The sequence below is a fragment of the Anser brachyrhynchus genome, assembly GCF_964034855.1.
Source record: "Anser brachyrhynchus genome assembly, chromosome: 1".
NCBI classification, from domain to species: Eukaryota; Metazoa; Chordata; class Aves; order Anseriformes; family Anatidae; genus Anser; species Anser brachyrhynchus.
Window position 1 is genome coordinate 163,778,379 of NC_137694.1, and position 16,286 is coordinate 163,794,664.

The window sequence follows — 16,286 nt, forward strand, 5'->3', positions numbered from 1 at the left end:
AGAATAACTATTTCTTTCTGCCTTCTATGTAAAATAGTGGTTGCATCGTGCAAAGATGAAAAGAAGCAAAACCTATTGGCCTTAAGATACCTGGTCAATTAGAAAAGTCTTTGTCACAATAAAACCGTTTAAAACAAAGTTGCAGGCAGGCCAAGAAAAGTTCCAACAGAATAGCCATTACAAGTCTTAGTCCTGAGGCCTTGCAGGCACACCTCAAAGTACCAGCTTGATGGCTCATGCCCATGAGTGCTGAGGGACCTGTTGGATGTCATTGTAATGAGATTTTTAATTATCTTTGAAAAGTCATGGTGATTAGAATATGTTCCTGAGGACTAGAAGAAAGCAATTATCATTCTTATCTCCAAAAGGTGAAAGTAAGAACATGTAGGCAGGTCTGGTCAGTCTCACCTTGATTCCTTGATTGATGGAACAAATCCTCCTAGAAACCAAAGATATTAAGGAAAAACAAGATGACAGGGAGTTGTCAGCATGAATTTATGAACTAGAAGTCATGCTTAACCAGCGTTAATTGTTCAGAGTCAATTGGTTGTGTGCATGAGGGGAGAGCAGTGAATGATATTTGTCTTTATTTTGGTAAGGTTTTTGGCAGTTTGCTATAACCTCCTATTAGACCATCTGATGAAGTACAGATTCAGTAAGTGGACAGACAATAAGGGGGATTGAAAACTGAACTGACCCTCAGTTAGTGTTAGATTTTGTTTAGATTTTCTGTTTAGTTATTGTTTGTTTGTTTGTTAATTTCAGTTTATACTCTAATAAGATAGACAAAGTTTACATAAGCCTTTACCTTAAAAAGTACCTTCATCTATTTCATTTCCAATGAACAGTACAAACATACGTTTAACAGTTCATATGTTATTCACACACAGTTCAGAAATACTCCTGAGACAGTAACTTCAGTAGAACTTCTATGAGGATGTTTGAAGTTCAGTATGATTAAGCTGGAAAATTACTACATCATCAGTCTTGGGACTGCAGTATTACTGCTGTTAATATACTAACTCAAACTAGGACTGGAAAAGGTAATTTCAGACTTCATGTACTGAAACAGCATCCACAGAATTGACATCCTAGATCATCATCATAGAATGGTTTGGGTTAGAAGGGACCTCAAAGTTCATCCAGTTCCAACCCCCATTCCGTAGGCAGGGATGCCACCTACTAGATCAGGTTGCTCAGGGCCTCATCTAACCTGGCCTGGAACACCTCCAGGGATGGGACATCCACAACCTCTCTGGGCAACCTGTTCCAGTGCCTCATCACCCTGAGTGAAGAAATTAATAAATTAATACGTTAGTTAGCAAAAACTGAAAAGAAAGAAAGAAAGAAAGAAAGAAAGAAAGAAAGAAAGAAAGAAAGAAAGAAAGAAAGAAAGAAAGAAAGAAAGAAAAAACACTTCTCTGATCAAAGGATTAATTTTATATTCCTTTGATGTAAATAGAAATTTGAAAATGGATTATAGCATTCTATCATGGTGTGATGGGGCACAGATTGTACAACTCAATTATTTGTGATACTTGTTACATGATAGCAGAGTGTGAGAGAAACAACTCTGCAGACACCTTGGTCAGTGAAGAACGAGTTGGAAGAGGTGTTCCAGGCACTGGAGCAGAAGTTCCCCTGCAACCCATGGAGAGGACTCTGGTGGAACAGGCTGGACCACTGCATCCCATGGTGTACCACAGTGGAGCACATATCCGCATTGCAGTGCTTAAGGAATCCTCACAGGAGCAGACTCCAACCCGAACCTGCAGCCCATGGATGGGATTCCACACAGGAGCATGTGATATGGTAGGAGCTAGTTCCCATGCTGGAGCAGTCCATTCCTGAAGGATGGACCCCTTGGTACGGACCCATATTGGAGCAGTTTTTGAAGAACTGCTGTCTGTGGGAAGCTCATGTAGGATTAGTTTGGGAAGAACTGACCCCATGCTGGAGCAGAGGAAGAGAATGAAGATGAAAGAGTGGCAGATAACAAAATGTTATGGACTGATCACAACCCCCATTCCCCATTCCCCTGCACCACTCAAGGAGAGGAGGTAGAAGTGGGTGGATAGGGGGGAAGAGGGGGGAGGAGTTGTTTTTTATTTTCTTGAAGGTTCTTTCTGCTCTAGTCTGTAAGTAATAGGTAATAAATTATATTAATTTCCCTTATGCTGAGTCTGTTTTGCCTGTGATGGTAATTGGTGAGCAACTTCCCTGTCCTTATCTCAATGCTTGAGTCCTTTTCCACTGTATTTTCTCCTCCTCTTCCTTTGAGGAGGGAGAGTGAGAGAGCAGTTTTGGTGGAGGTTAGCTGTCCATCAGGCAGGGTTAAATCACTACAAAATAATATGAGTCTCTCTACACTGACTCTGTTTTGCCTGTGGTAGTAATTGGTGAATGATCTCCATGTCCTTACCTCCACCCGTGAGCTATTTCATCATATTTTCTCCTCCATTTCTTTTGAGGAGGGGGAGTGAGAAAGAAATTGTGGTGGAGTATATTCTTATGAATAATATAGAATCTATAGTAGACATACTATTTTGGGTGAATGTGTTCTACATCATGAATGTTTCCCTTTGAATATCTGCTATGTGATTGATCTATTCTATCTATATTCATACACAGTCCTTGCCCCATGGTATCCAAATGACTTCTTGCAATGCAAGAATCATAGAATTATTAGGATTGGAAAAGACCTCCGAGATCATGTGGTCCAAGCACCACCCTACTACCAATGTCACCTACTAAGCCATGTCCCTAAACACCAAGTCCAAGAAGGCATATGTTTTCCATAGTTCTCTCATCTGTTCAGTTCCAGCATCATCTGTAAGTAAAGTATTTTCCCATTTGTAGATGCTTATATAGACACACATTTTTTGTTTCTACAGATATTCTTACACATACCTATGTGTATGTATTTAAGTGTATGTTGTGGTTTAGCCTGGCAGACAGTCTATTAGGACAGAAAAGAAATAAAATAATAAATAATAATAATAATACGTACAAAACAGATGATGCACAGTACAATTGCTCAGTACCCACTGACCAATGCCCATCCCATCCCTGAGCCATGGCCCTCCCCATGCCAGCCAGCCCCCCTCATATTATTTGCTCAGCATGATGTCATATGGTATGGAATATCCCTTTGGCCAGTTTGGGTCAGTTGTCCTGAGTCTGTCCCGTCCCAGCTCCTGCTGCACCCCCAACCTGCCCACTGGCAGTACAGTGTGAGAAGTTGAAAAGTCCTTGGCTTAGTGTAAGCACTGCTCTGCAACAACTAAAACATCAGTGGTGTGTTATCAACATTATTCTCATCCCAAATCCAAACCACAGCACCATACCAGCTACTGGGAGGAAAATTTATTCTATCCTAGCTGAAACCAAGACAGCGTACAACAACTTATATGTTGAATGCACTTAGAGAAGTGTGTTCAGGTTTACTAAGAAGTAAACATAAGTTTAACTACATTGGATTGCTCAGATAGATACTGATGGGGTACATGATGGACTTACTAACACTACCACTTTTAACTTTCAGGGTTATGTAAGTATCCATTCAAAGGAGACAATGTGTTATAAATATTATGTCTTTGTCTGCTATGTTATCAGGAGAGCTAATAAAAATGGCTATTGGGCAGAGCTCTGCCTCCTTGGACTGCTAACCCTAGAGCCTTTGAATCCTATGTTTTTGTTTCTTGTTTTAGGCCTGCCCCAACAATAACTTACTAGGAAAGCTATCTCAGCTTTGCCCCCTGTAACTTCTGTGTTTGAGAGTTCAGAATGTTGGTTCACAGGTTATAATTTACTTGATTTTCAGCCTATTAATAGCAGTAGTTGTACTATGGCAAATAGCCCAAGAAGTAAGGTAACTACATAAACTAGAAGAAAAATAATATAGCTAATAGCAATAGTGATCACAATTGTCGTCTCATCTGCAGATGATTTTTTGTTTTTCAAGCTTCCATGAACACATCCTAAGGTTTGCCCCAAAGCTTGAATTCCAAACACTAAAATCTATAAATTTCCCTTTGATCATAATCAAAAAGGGAATATCTTTGTGAAGAGAATGCACTGCAGTTCATCCTTCTCCTGGTGGCAGTTTTTATATGGTCATTTTAACACCTTATTTCAGTCATTACACTGATTCCTTCAGGCCTGTGTTCTCCCTTCAGTTCGTTTCTTGACATTTTTTACATAATGTTCAGCATATTCATGTGTTCAGGTTTACTTCATGAGCTATGGTGAGTAAAGAATCTACTCAATCTTTATCTCTTCTGCTTTCTGTAAAAAAAAGAATCATGTACTTCCAGCTGTGGATTTAGACTTTAGATGAGCTGAATCACCTTCTGGAGGTCTTTACTGTCAGAACCTTGAGTGTACCAGTAGACCTGAACTGCCTGTGCTAGCCTTATCTAGGACCTCCACTACACTCTCTCTGGCATTACTCAGGAGCTCCATTTAAGATCAGGCCCAGGATCCTGGTCCTTGCCTAAGACATGTTGCAGGCAAGCATGTGTCTATTCCTTGACAAGTCTAAGTTTCTAACTGAGCTTCTGGATTTACCTTGGACTTGCCTCATCACTTGAGGCTTGTCTCATGATTAGTAGGCTGTTGTCTGAACCTGTTGTTGCCACAGGATCTGCTCTGCTTGACTGGTTTGGATACTATGGGACTGTGTTCTTGGTGAGGTGATGATCTCTGCATATATTGTTATCACCCTTGGCTCCTGGCTTGTCTTTACTTGCAGAGCAGTCCCTCCTTTCCTAATTCCTCAGATTTCTTTTTCTTCATTGATCATATATCTATAATTTGAGATGGATGAATTCAGGCCTAGACCCTCATATAACTGTGCTGCTGAGTAATTTCTCAAGCCATTAAAAGACAACTGTGTTTCATTTTGGCAACTGATAACTGCTATTCACACCCACATTAGCTCTTACAAATCGTTTTACCTAAACATCTCTGAGAGTTTATGAAACTGCAGCTTATTTATAATGTTGTAAATATAAATCACACAGATATTCTTGTTCAAAACTTAGAATTTAGTCTCTCAGTTTAGTGATAGGTTATAATAATCTAAGTAAGCTTTCTGATTTTAATCATGATTTCCAGAAAACAGTTTTATGACAATCCAGTTATTAGATATATATTCTTAAATACATGACATTTAAAACTGTGGGAAATGGGTCAGTTTGTTATTCTTTATCTATCTATCTATCCATCTATCTATCTATCTATCTATCTGTCTATCTATCTATCTTTTATGAATGATGGCATTAGAGAATAAGGTCATAGTAAGCAAGTATTACACCAGCTCACTGAAAGCCCATATGGAACATGGATAAAACTACAGAATTCTATATCAACTTTTCTGCCTGTTATTTCTTCTTTTCCGCTAAGGTTTTCCTGGCAGTTGCTTTTAGGGGTTTTCCATTTTAAAATAAAGACAGGATGTTTCTTTTAAACTATAGCTTTTTGTGTGTGTTTCATTAAATATCAGCCTTCCACCCTGATCATCCAAAACCAGATTTCAGAAACAGATTAGAGATTTTAAATTGGAAGCTGAGTTCAAGTTTATGTATGCTGGCAGTTTAATTACTTTGAAGACCAAATGAGTTAGAATTTATATGTGAAATGCCAGAGATCAAAAAAGTAAGGGGTGAAGGAAATGTCAGTGGCTTGTAAGATGATGTAAAAAATAAGAAAGAAAACCTGATTTTCTTTTTCCTACCCAACAATTTCAGCTGGTTATGACAATAAGAAATGAAATAAAAACAAACAAGCAAGCAAAAGATTTATGTAGTTAATGAAGCTGAAACACTTTTAGGATTTAATTTCAGGAGACATTGTAAAAATTAGTCCCCACTCATTGGACAATCTAAAAAATGGTTATTGAATAATAATTTTCTGTTACTAAAGCTATTACATCTCACTAGTAAATAAGCAAATCACATCAGCATTTCCAGGAGTGTAATAATTGTGAACATTTAAATTCAACAGCAATTGAACTTGACCTTAGTTTGGTAAATTAGCAATAGTAATAATACATAACTTTTATAGGAGCAGTTACCTGCTACAGCAACAGTAAACATTAACGTAATAATAGCCTAAATGTGTGATCCCACTAGCTCAGCTTTTACTCTTTTTTTTTTTTTTTGAAAATGTGATTTTTAAAACATCTTCCTTGAGAACATAGTAGAAGGAAAATAACCTTTGCTACAACTACCACAAATAAGATTTTTTTTTTCCCTAAATTTTATCAGCTATCTCTGTTAACCACTACTAACTGATAAGAATCGGGGCATATTTTCATACCTCATGCTTAAACTTGCCTTGTACGGCTTACAATGATGTATGAAAGAGCCAAAACAGTTTATGTTTGCATTTAGTGTTTTCAGTGACTACACAGTAAGACTATGAAAAAGTAAACACTTATTTTTAGCTGTTTAATCAACGACTTGGATAGTGTATGCATCCTCAGTGTAAAATGTTGTCTTAAATGCATAAAATACCTAGAAATTATGAATTTAATCTTGTGCTGAAATAGAAAAAGCACTTTGGAATACCTGACATTGCAAAGTAAATACTTAAGGAAAGGAAAGTTTATGTCAGAATCATACAATTGTAATTACTGACACCACTGAAGATCTTATTTAAATCTCGTTAAAAAGGAAGTAGCTTTTAGAAGCTATTATTTTAGAAGTGCAAGGGCTCCCTATACTTTTGTCATTTGTGTTTTCCAACTGATTCTACATAACCCTCATTTTTCCATTGTCACTTTACCACTTCTCAGACACTTAGCCTAAGGCAATGTTGCAAGAGTTGTAAGTTGAAGGAATTCACATATCACTGAGATTGAAGAAAACTCCAGGAGCAACTATCAATGCTGAACTAGTCTTGGATGAAGTCTATAATGATAATGAAAAGAGTAAATGTGTGATCCCAAGTTATGAAGAAGAGGTAGCAAGCTGCTAGGTTAATAATGAAGTAATTGGTCCAAGCACCATTATCATTTGCTTCCTTCTTTCTGCAAACAAAGATCATCAGCAAATTGGTTTGGACATGCAACCCAATCAAGCTCCATAAAGTAGGGCAAATATATGCTTACACTGAGTATTTGATAACATTGCCACTGCTATTTATTTAGTAAGAATGGCGAATAGGAGGAACAAGGCTACCAAATCTGTTCAGCCACAGATTTCTCCTGAAGTGTTTTCTTATCTCAGCAATGAGCTGTATCTTTCTGATGCAGAATTACTGATACACTTGCAATTCAACATAACCTTTTGTATAGTAATATCATAACATAGTAATATCAATGCAGGGAATCAAAATATTATATTAGTCAGGTGTACTATATTTGTGGCGTTATTACATTTATGACATTATATTATAGCTTTATTTCCTGGTTTTAATATTTAAATTACATCTTCAAGCATTCCTAAACCTAGATATCAATAAGTTATTTATATAAATGTGATAGTCTGACCCCAGTTGACGCATAAACTCCCACCCAGCTACTCACTCACTCACCCCCAGTAGAATGGGGTAGAGATATGGAAGGGAAAATTTAAGAAAGAAATTAAAAAAAAAAGTGTCAGGATAAAGACAGCTAAATAAGCAAAGAAAGAAAAAAACAAGAAAGAAATAAAAAATAAAACAACAACAACAAAAATAAAAAAGTAATGCAAAAAAGAAATCACATATCACCAGTAGGCCAATGCCCAGACAGTCCCTAAGAAATAGTTACTTTGAAGAACCACCCCACTTCCACCCACCCCAGCATTATTACTGAGCATTCCATACATAGTATGGAATCTCTTGTTGAGTTGGGGTCAGCTGTCCCCTCTGAACTTCTTGTACATCTCCAGCCTACTCGTTGAGAGGTGCTGCATGAGAAACAGAAAAGACTTTGATGCTGTGTAAATGCTGGTCAGCAATTGTTAAAACATTGGTGTGTTATCAACACTATTTTGATCTCTAATCCAGAATATAGCACCTTACAAGCTGTTATAAAGAAAATTAAAGAAAATTAACTCCATCACAGCTAGAGACAATACACTGATAAAGCATAAATTTAGCCTAGCTATCAGTGTAGTATTTTTCTTCTCCAGAGGAGGTGGGCGGAAAACCCATTGTAGTTTACTTTGTTTCCTGAATGATGGCACATTGAGTAAAGCAGTAATTGCAGTAAAGCTGTGCAATATCTACAGCAAATAAGCTCTAGGTGATAATTCCAGAACACCCGGAAAAGAATATATAAAAGGCATGCAGAAGAACATCATGGATTCAGAACTGATTGCTAAAGATTCACTAGAAATAACAAAACAGTCACTTCTAATAACTTATGCTACTGATATGGTTGATGACTTATCTATTTTACATGGCTGTCCTCTGCTTAGCTACCCCATGGTTCAAAAATATGTTTATATGTTTACTACCTGTGAGTACGTCAGTTATTTCAATAGTGTGGCACTGGCAACCTTTACCTGTAAAGAAAAAACAAAGAAAATAAGAAGGCAGAAAAGGGTTTACAGCTAATGAAAATGCGCATGCTTTATGTAAAATGCCTTATTCATAGTATTCCAAGATCTGTCCTCTTTTCAGACCAGTTATTTTATAATGTTATAACAGAAATATAAGATACACGCACACAAACACAAAAAGGCATTTGAGCAAAGATCTAAAAGTTTTTGTTTGTTTTTTTCCAAATCCTTTTCCTGCTATTATCTGGTTACTCAGTTTAATGCATCTTGACAGAAAGCAGAGGTGCTACTACAAGTCTGCCACAACCATAGAATCCTCAAACTAACACACAATACAGATGGTACTCTGCTCATCAGTCTTTTTAATGAGTATGTTTGATGTTTGTCAAAAGCGTTCTTACTGAACACTTAGGTACACTGTAGGTTTTTATCTAGTGTGGAATAGCTATTTGCTAAAAGGCTTTAAAGCTCTGTTGAAACAAGGATAACATTTATCTTTTATTTTATCTAGCTTTGTAATATATTTCATCTATTAAATTTGTCTGAAAAACTTCAATATGCAACTGTATATTAATATACAGATATTATTTATCTACTTTTCTATGTATTTTAACCACAGATAGTAACTACCAGAACAGATACAAAATCCATTTAAAAGGTGAAGTAAAATGTTTTAAAAAATTTAAAGGGGTATTTAATGGTGTTATTATTTCCTGTAACTGGTGTTGGGAAGGATGAATTACATAAAGTCTCTGAAGTACAATAAATTTATAAATGAAGCTAGGCTAGTGGGAATCACCAATAACTTCATTTCTCACTTGTCATATATATGTGTGTGTATATATATATATATTTTTTTTTTTTCCCTGAAAACCTGGAGGCTATTCTTAACTAATCTTTTGAGCTTTCAACACCTGCTCTCTTTATATGAGCTCCTTTTTTTTTATCTTTTCTTCCTAATTACTCACTTCCATAAATGTTTTTTTTTTCTGTAACTTTAGTTCTTTCTGCTATTACCAATCTTTATAGCCAAAATAAATAAATCACAAATTAGAGTGAATAAATAAAGAAGATGCAAGTTAAGATCAGTGTTTAGCAATACACTACTCACTCTGTCAGAGTTCTTCACTGCTTCATAAACTTTTATTTTGGTTTATAAATGTTGCACTTCAACCAAAATGTACATATTGCTTGGCAGTATACAGAAGTGCAGAAGTCAATGAGCTGTCTCAGATTTGTGTGAGAGGAACAGTGTAACATTACTCATGGAGTGACTGTTTTTCATTACTTAACATAGGCTATACTTAGCTGAACACAGTTACATCAATTCCTATGAGACTCTTAAATGAATAAGGTAATAGCACTAGAGAAGTAACAAGGATCAAGACATTATGTCTGAAGCTTTATAAAGACAAGCATTTTTATTCTTCTACTCTGGCTCAAGCGCTGAAGTAAATTAAATTATGAAGTTGTCATTTATTTACTTATTTATTTATTTTAAGTATTTTAAATACAGTTTTGTCAACTTTGCTTTAATTGCATTTATATGTATATATTTTATCTACCATATGAAGATGATATGATAGAACATCAGTTGCATTCTGCAACTCTATATTAGCAAGAATTATTATATATTTCTTAAAACCATTATGATAGGTATCTGCAAGCAGGAATATGTGTTAGATAAAACAGAAAATGGATCTGAGATCCTGATAGTTTGTTGTATGCTGAAAGATACATAAAAGGGCTGATATGTCATTTTTGTATTTTTCTGTCTGATGTAAAGACTGCCTTATTTCCAAGTGAAGGAAACACAATGAATCATGGCAATGGAGTGGTGAGAGGATATTAGCAACCTTTACTTACTTTTCTAACAAGTTATGTGTGATGGTTTTGGCAGAGACTGAGTTGGTTTCCTTCACAGAGTCTTTTATGATGCTGTTCTGGATTTTTGATGAAAATAGCGGTGATAACACACTGATTTCTTCAGTTGTTGCAGATCAGTGTTTACATACAGCCAAGGACTTTTCTGCTTCTCCTGCTGCCTTGGCAATGAGGAGGCTGGGAAGAAGCTGGGAACAAACACAGCCAGGACAGTTGATCCAAACTGACCAAAGGGATGTTCCATACCATATGATGTCATGCTCAGCAATAAAAGCTGGGCTAAAGAACAGGGAAGGAGGGATGTTTAGGGTGGTGGTGTTTGTCTTACCAATAAATCATTATGTGATGAGCCCTGCTTTCCTGGAAGTGGCTGAACACATGCCTGCCAATGGGAAGTAGTGAATTAATTCCTTGGTATGCTTTGCTTAGGCATGCAGCTTTTGTTTTACCTAGTTAACTGTCTTTATCTCAGCCCATGAGTTCTCACAGTTTTACCTTTTGATTCTCTCCCCATCCCACCTGGGGAGAGTGAGCGAGTGGCTGTGTGGTCAGGACAGGCTGTGCCTGTCAGGGTTAAAAAACAACATTAAGTCATCATTGACCCTGTCAGCTCCCATGTTTTCTTAACAGGTAATATATATACAAACATAAAAGTAAGTTAAAAACACGTATATCATAGGGATCACTTCTTGTAAATTATACACCATAATGAAAAGAAACCAACTATGATCAGAATCAATATTTATCTCCATACTCACCACCATGAAATTACATATGCCATATCTAGAAGAAATATTGTCCTTATTTGTTGTAAATGAACAGGAAGTTTTCAGATTCTTGTGTAAACTGAAGAGGTGTTCAGATATAGTAGTGTTAAAGGACCTGCAGAAAGTTAGGTGGAATAAGATACCTGTACAAGGACTCTTTTGTCACGTTGTGGAATCCCCGTTCTGTGTTGCATCTATGCAAGGGAATCTGTCACTGAATCAGGCAAGAATCTCTCTCTGAGATGTGATGGATGCTTTTCAGAAGTACAAATAAATGTATGAAAATTTTGTCAAAGTGCTCCTGGAAATGTGGTCAACTGGACTTTAAAGAAGAAATGAAAATTCTGGCTACTTATTTACATAATTTTATGTTCTTATTTATATTAATTTCTATATAGTGAAATAATGAAAAGAAATTAAATACTGAAAAATGTATCCGTAATGATTTTTTTTCTTTTCCTTAGACAGGAAATTGAACTGGGGTTTTGTAAACCCAAATGAAATCACTGTCCACACATTGAAAGCAATTCTTACTTTTCACATGATCTGATAGTGTCTTGAAACCACACATTCAGACTCTTCCACATTGTATTTGCATCCCTGTATAAGGCATTGCAATGTATATGGATTTGTATATGTATTTGGATTTGTTAGCTGAATTTTACAATTTAATTCACTCTCCTCTATTCACTAAGATTTTTCTTAATAAAGACATGTTTTACATGTTTGTTTGTTTGTTTCAAATTTGGAACTTTCTGAGTGTTTGCATGCCAGTGCTATGAACAGCGTGGTGTTCAAACTGATTTATGGACATAAACAATACATCCATTGACATTTAGATACCACAGGGTATACTCTGTCAGACCCCTGGCTGCTTTTTCAGAGGAATGAGAACCTCTTATAGATTAACAGCAAATTTGCCAGATGATATGGATGTTACAGCCAGTACAGGGGTTTCACATTCATTTAGTCATGTGCAAATATATACCACATTCCTTAGTGATGTCATCTTACAAAGTGCAAGAAGATACTATTGCTTAGTAATTAAGGAAGTCTGTGCAAGCGATGGATTTTCCAGTCCAGCCCCTTCTTTAATAAAAAAATGCATTGCTTTGTATACACAACAAAAGCGTGTATACAGTAGATGTATATGACAGTACTGAAAATGCAATAGTAGCAGTAAGCTGGTTCACTCACTGAAATGCATGTTAAATTTTATGTTACACGCATCATACATATGTCCAAAGTGCCAATTATATAACTAAATATATGGGTGGTGGTTAAACAAACAAACAAACAAATGAACAAAAGCAACCAACTAACCAAACCAATAAACCAACCAACCAAAAACAAAGATACAAACAAAAGAAGAAAAAAAAAAAAGATTTTAGCATGTGCTAAACTGATGTTACTGCACACAGACAGAACTGTTCACGTCAGTCAGTAAACTTGAGGATGCCCTCAGCTTTTTCACAGCCATTCCTGTTATCATACTCTCATCTTTGACTGTGTATTGGGCTTCCATAGCAAAATTTTGTGTGGGTGGGTGAAGGCAGGGTTGGCCTCTGTGAGAAGAGAGCATGGGCTGCTGGAAGAGCCATAGCTGGTTCCAAGCAGCTCTGCAATGTACCAACAAGTATGAGGGGGAATGAATGACAGGGACCCTGAGAACTATCCCAGACTAATTTCTTGAACATTTCCCGCTATAAAACGTGCATGACCAGGAAATGGTAGCATAGGACTCCTGAACCTGCCCAAAGAGGCAGGTACTGAGCTTTAAAAACCCCGACACTAGAGCATCTGTGTGTACACCCACCTCCCAAGAGCCTGAAGAGGACAAGTCAACACAGGCTTCATGGGTGGTGATATATTTTTCTCTGACTCTCTCTATCCTGATATTTGTTTTTGCTTATTTGGAATGTATGTGCTTTTGCCTAATTTCATAATTCCTCAGCAAATTATTAGTAAAAGTTTAACCTTGTTGAAACTCTGGAAGACTCGTCTTGCCCTCTGAACCAGAGATTCAAAGAAACCTATCTCCTTCTTGCCAAGCAGGAAAAGACAGTGGGGAAGGTGTTCATAGAATCATAGACTCATAGAAAGATAGAATATCCTGAGTTGGAAGGGACATATAAGGATCATTGAGTCCAATTCATGGCACCACACAGGTCTACCCAAAAATTCAGACCATGTGACTAAGTGCACAGTCCAAATGCTTCTTAAACTCCGACAGGCTTCGTGCAGTGATAACGTCCCTGGGGAGCCTGTTCCAGTGTGCGACCACCCTCTCAGTGAAGAACCTCTTCCTGATGTCTAGCCTAAACCTCCCCTGCCTCAGCTTGACACCATCCCCGCGGGTCCTATCACTGGTGATTAAGGAGAACAGGTCAGCACCTGCCCCTCCACTCCCCCTCATGAGGAAGCTGTAGACCACAATGAAGTCTCCCCTCAACCTCCTCTTTTCCGGGCTGAACAGGCCCAGTGACCTCGGCCGCTCCTCATACGTCTTCTGTAGTTTTAGTTTTGGTCTTTGTTTCTCACCGTCCAACCCCCAATCACCATTAAAATAATTTTTTCCAAGTCAAGTCTGTTTTGTCTGTGATGGTAATTAGTAAATGATATTTCTGTCTTTATCTCGACCTATGAGCTTTATCATTTCCTTTTCTCCTTTTGTCCTGTTGTGGAGGGACAGTGAGAGAGTGGCTGGGTGGGGGTCTGGCAGCCAACCAAGGCCAACTCACCATACTGTAATAAATTAATAATCATGAAAATAACTTTCATTTAATATTTCTGTTTTTCAGAGATAAGTTTATTATTTAAAAAATATTGTAACATATGCAATTACACAATTATCATTAAATTCAATTAAATTATACAACATCATTCTTGCAAATTCTTATTGTATTCTCTTACTCTTTTCACTGTCTTCTCTCCCTTCTAACCTCTGCCTTATAACTTATTGATAAAGGCTTCATGTTTTTCTGCCTGTATATGCTGAAAGGCTATGTATGGGGAGAAAGAGGTATTATTTATATTTCATAACTTATTACCATTTACTTCATAGAAAGTATGGATCTTTTTGCTTGCATATTTTCATTATTAATTTTTACACCAGAGTTTGCATTATAATTCTAGGTATTCATTAGTTTGAAAACATCTTAATTATTTCCCAGTCATTATTCATACATTTCTGCTCACACTTCTTTTTTTTTTCTTTGTTTTTTTTTTTTTTTTTCTGAAAAATAATTAATTTTATAGTTTTCAAACTCATAATGTTCACTTTTTCAATAGCTGGCGTTTTTCTTTAATCGAACACTTTAACTATCAAGTGTCATTATTATGATCTGTTCTCCCATATTGCATAAAGGATTTTCAGAAGTAGAAAATGTTTTCTGCAACTTAGAAATTCTGTAGTTTAGTAATTACAACTTGACTCTGACAGCACATAGAATCATAGAATCATACATCTCAGATTTAAGCTCCATGTTTTATTTTTCTCAGATACTGTAAACTGATAAAAGTATCATACAGGATTAATAAGCATCTAGAATTTACAAATTAACTTTAGATATTATAGACACCTAGCTAAGATTAGGTACCTCTTAGTTGGCTGAATTTAGGAAAAAAGTATTTTCCATGCTCCCTAATCACTATATATCTTTAAAAGTTATATATATATCATTATATATCATTAAAAATATATAAGATTATAACTCATTAACATACTTTTATAAATATAAATATAAATAAAAAACTATATATGTAATTGCCCCCTAATTGCCCCCTCCCCTCTTCCTTGATCATTCAGGGAATGTTTGAAAAATGTATCATTTATTCATCCTTAACATTTTTTTGACAAGTATGAATTAGTAAATCTGCATCATTATGAAAAACTGACAAAATAAGGGTGTGGTCTTTCATATCTGCCCCCAAATATAATATCTGTGTAAACATTACCATTTTATATAAATAGCTAAATATTTAATTCCCTTCTACTTGACGCATATTCTTTGCTAAATGACCACCAAAAAAAGACCACCACTACCACCAATAAAAATAATTTAGAATTAAAAAACTTTCATTTTTCTTGTATTCTTTCATGTCAGCCACTCCTCAGTGTCATTTCTTGAATCTATTATTGTTGTTTGTAACAAACATTGAGAACAACGATGTGAATCAAAATCTTATTGTTAAATGTTAGGAGACATTATTACATTTCACGTGAAATGTTCAGTTCAGTGTACTCTGATTGACAAGTATTACTGTAACATTGCTGTAGCATCACTGAAAAGAAATTAGAATGTGATTTGACTAGGGATATTTTGCTATGCAAAGTTTTCTATGCCTTTACAGGTTTGCAAAATTTGTCATCTTTTAATTTGTAAATTACTACAAGTAATTAACTTGTAGTAAAGTTAATTTACAAATAATTAAAATACAAGTTTGTGTATTTTAATTGTATATTATTTATTGAGCCTACTGTCAAGATTTATACATTTAGAAGTCACCCTCAAGGTGCTGTCACTTTTGGCTAGAGGTAGCAGTTGTGACAACAGAGGGAAGTTTGCTAGGAGCTTGCAACCAGTCCTTTCTTTTTTATCAGACTTGTGCTCTTATACTTTTTAGTCTGCTTAGGTGTCTGAATGAAAAAAAGGCTAAAATTAACCCCAAAATAATATTTTCAGAAGTAAGAAAAAACATCAGGCAGTGACTGTATTTTGGGATATTTTATTTGCCATATATTGTAAAGATTTTAATTTTTGTAGTGGAGTGTTTTTTAGATTTTGAAATTCAGTAATCGTTAAGTTGTCTCGGTGGCACTACAAACTGAAGTGAGCAGAATACCAAGGTGCTTGAATATCTCAGACATCTTGTTGGCCCTTCAGGACTTAAGAACAAGTCTTACAAGTATGAAGCAACAATGAAATCAGAACTAAAACATGCATCAGAAGGCTAATTTTGTGCAGTTTCTCAAACTGCCACAAAAATAAGCCTTAATAACTAGGGCTCATCTTAAAATGAGATTTGCTTGAACACTGTTTATCTCCTAAGTGCTTTCTAGCATTCAGTTGTTATATTGTATTAACAGTGCTTTAGTGACCCAGCCTGAAATATACTTCAAAATTCCTAGTTAAAAAGACAA

At 36.0% G+C, this 16,286-nt stretch overlaps 1 protein-coding gene across 1 annotated transcript in view; it reads left to right on the forward strand.

Moving 5' to 3' along the window:
• LOC308187798 (uncharacterized protein) overlaps nt 1-16,286 on the forward strand; it is a 181,374-nt gene that overhangs the window by 80,878 nt on the left and 84,210 nt on the right. The window lies entirely within an intron of this gene.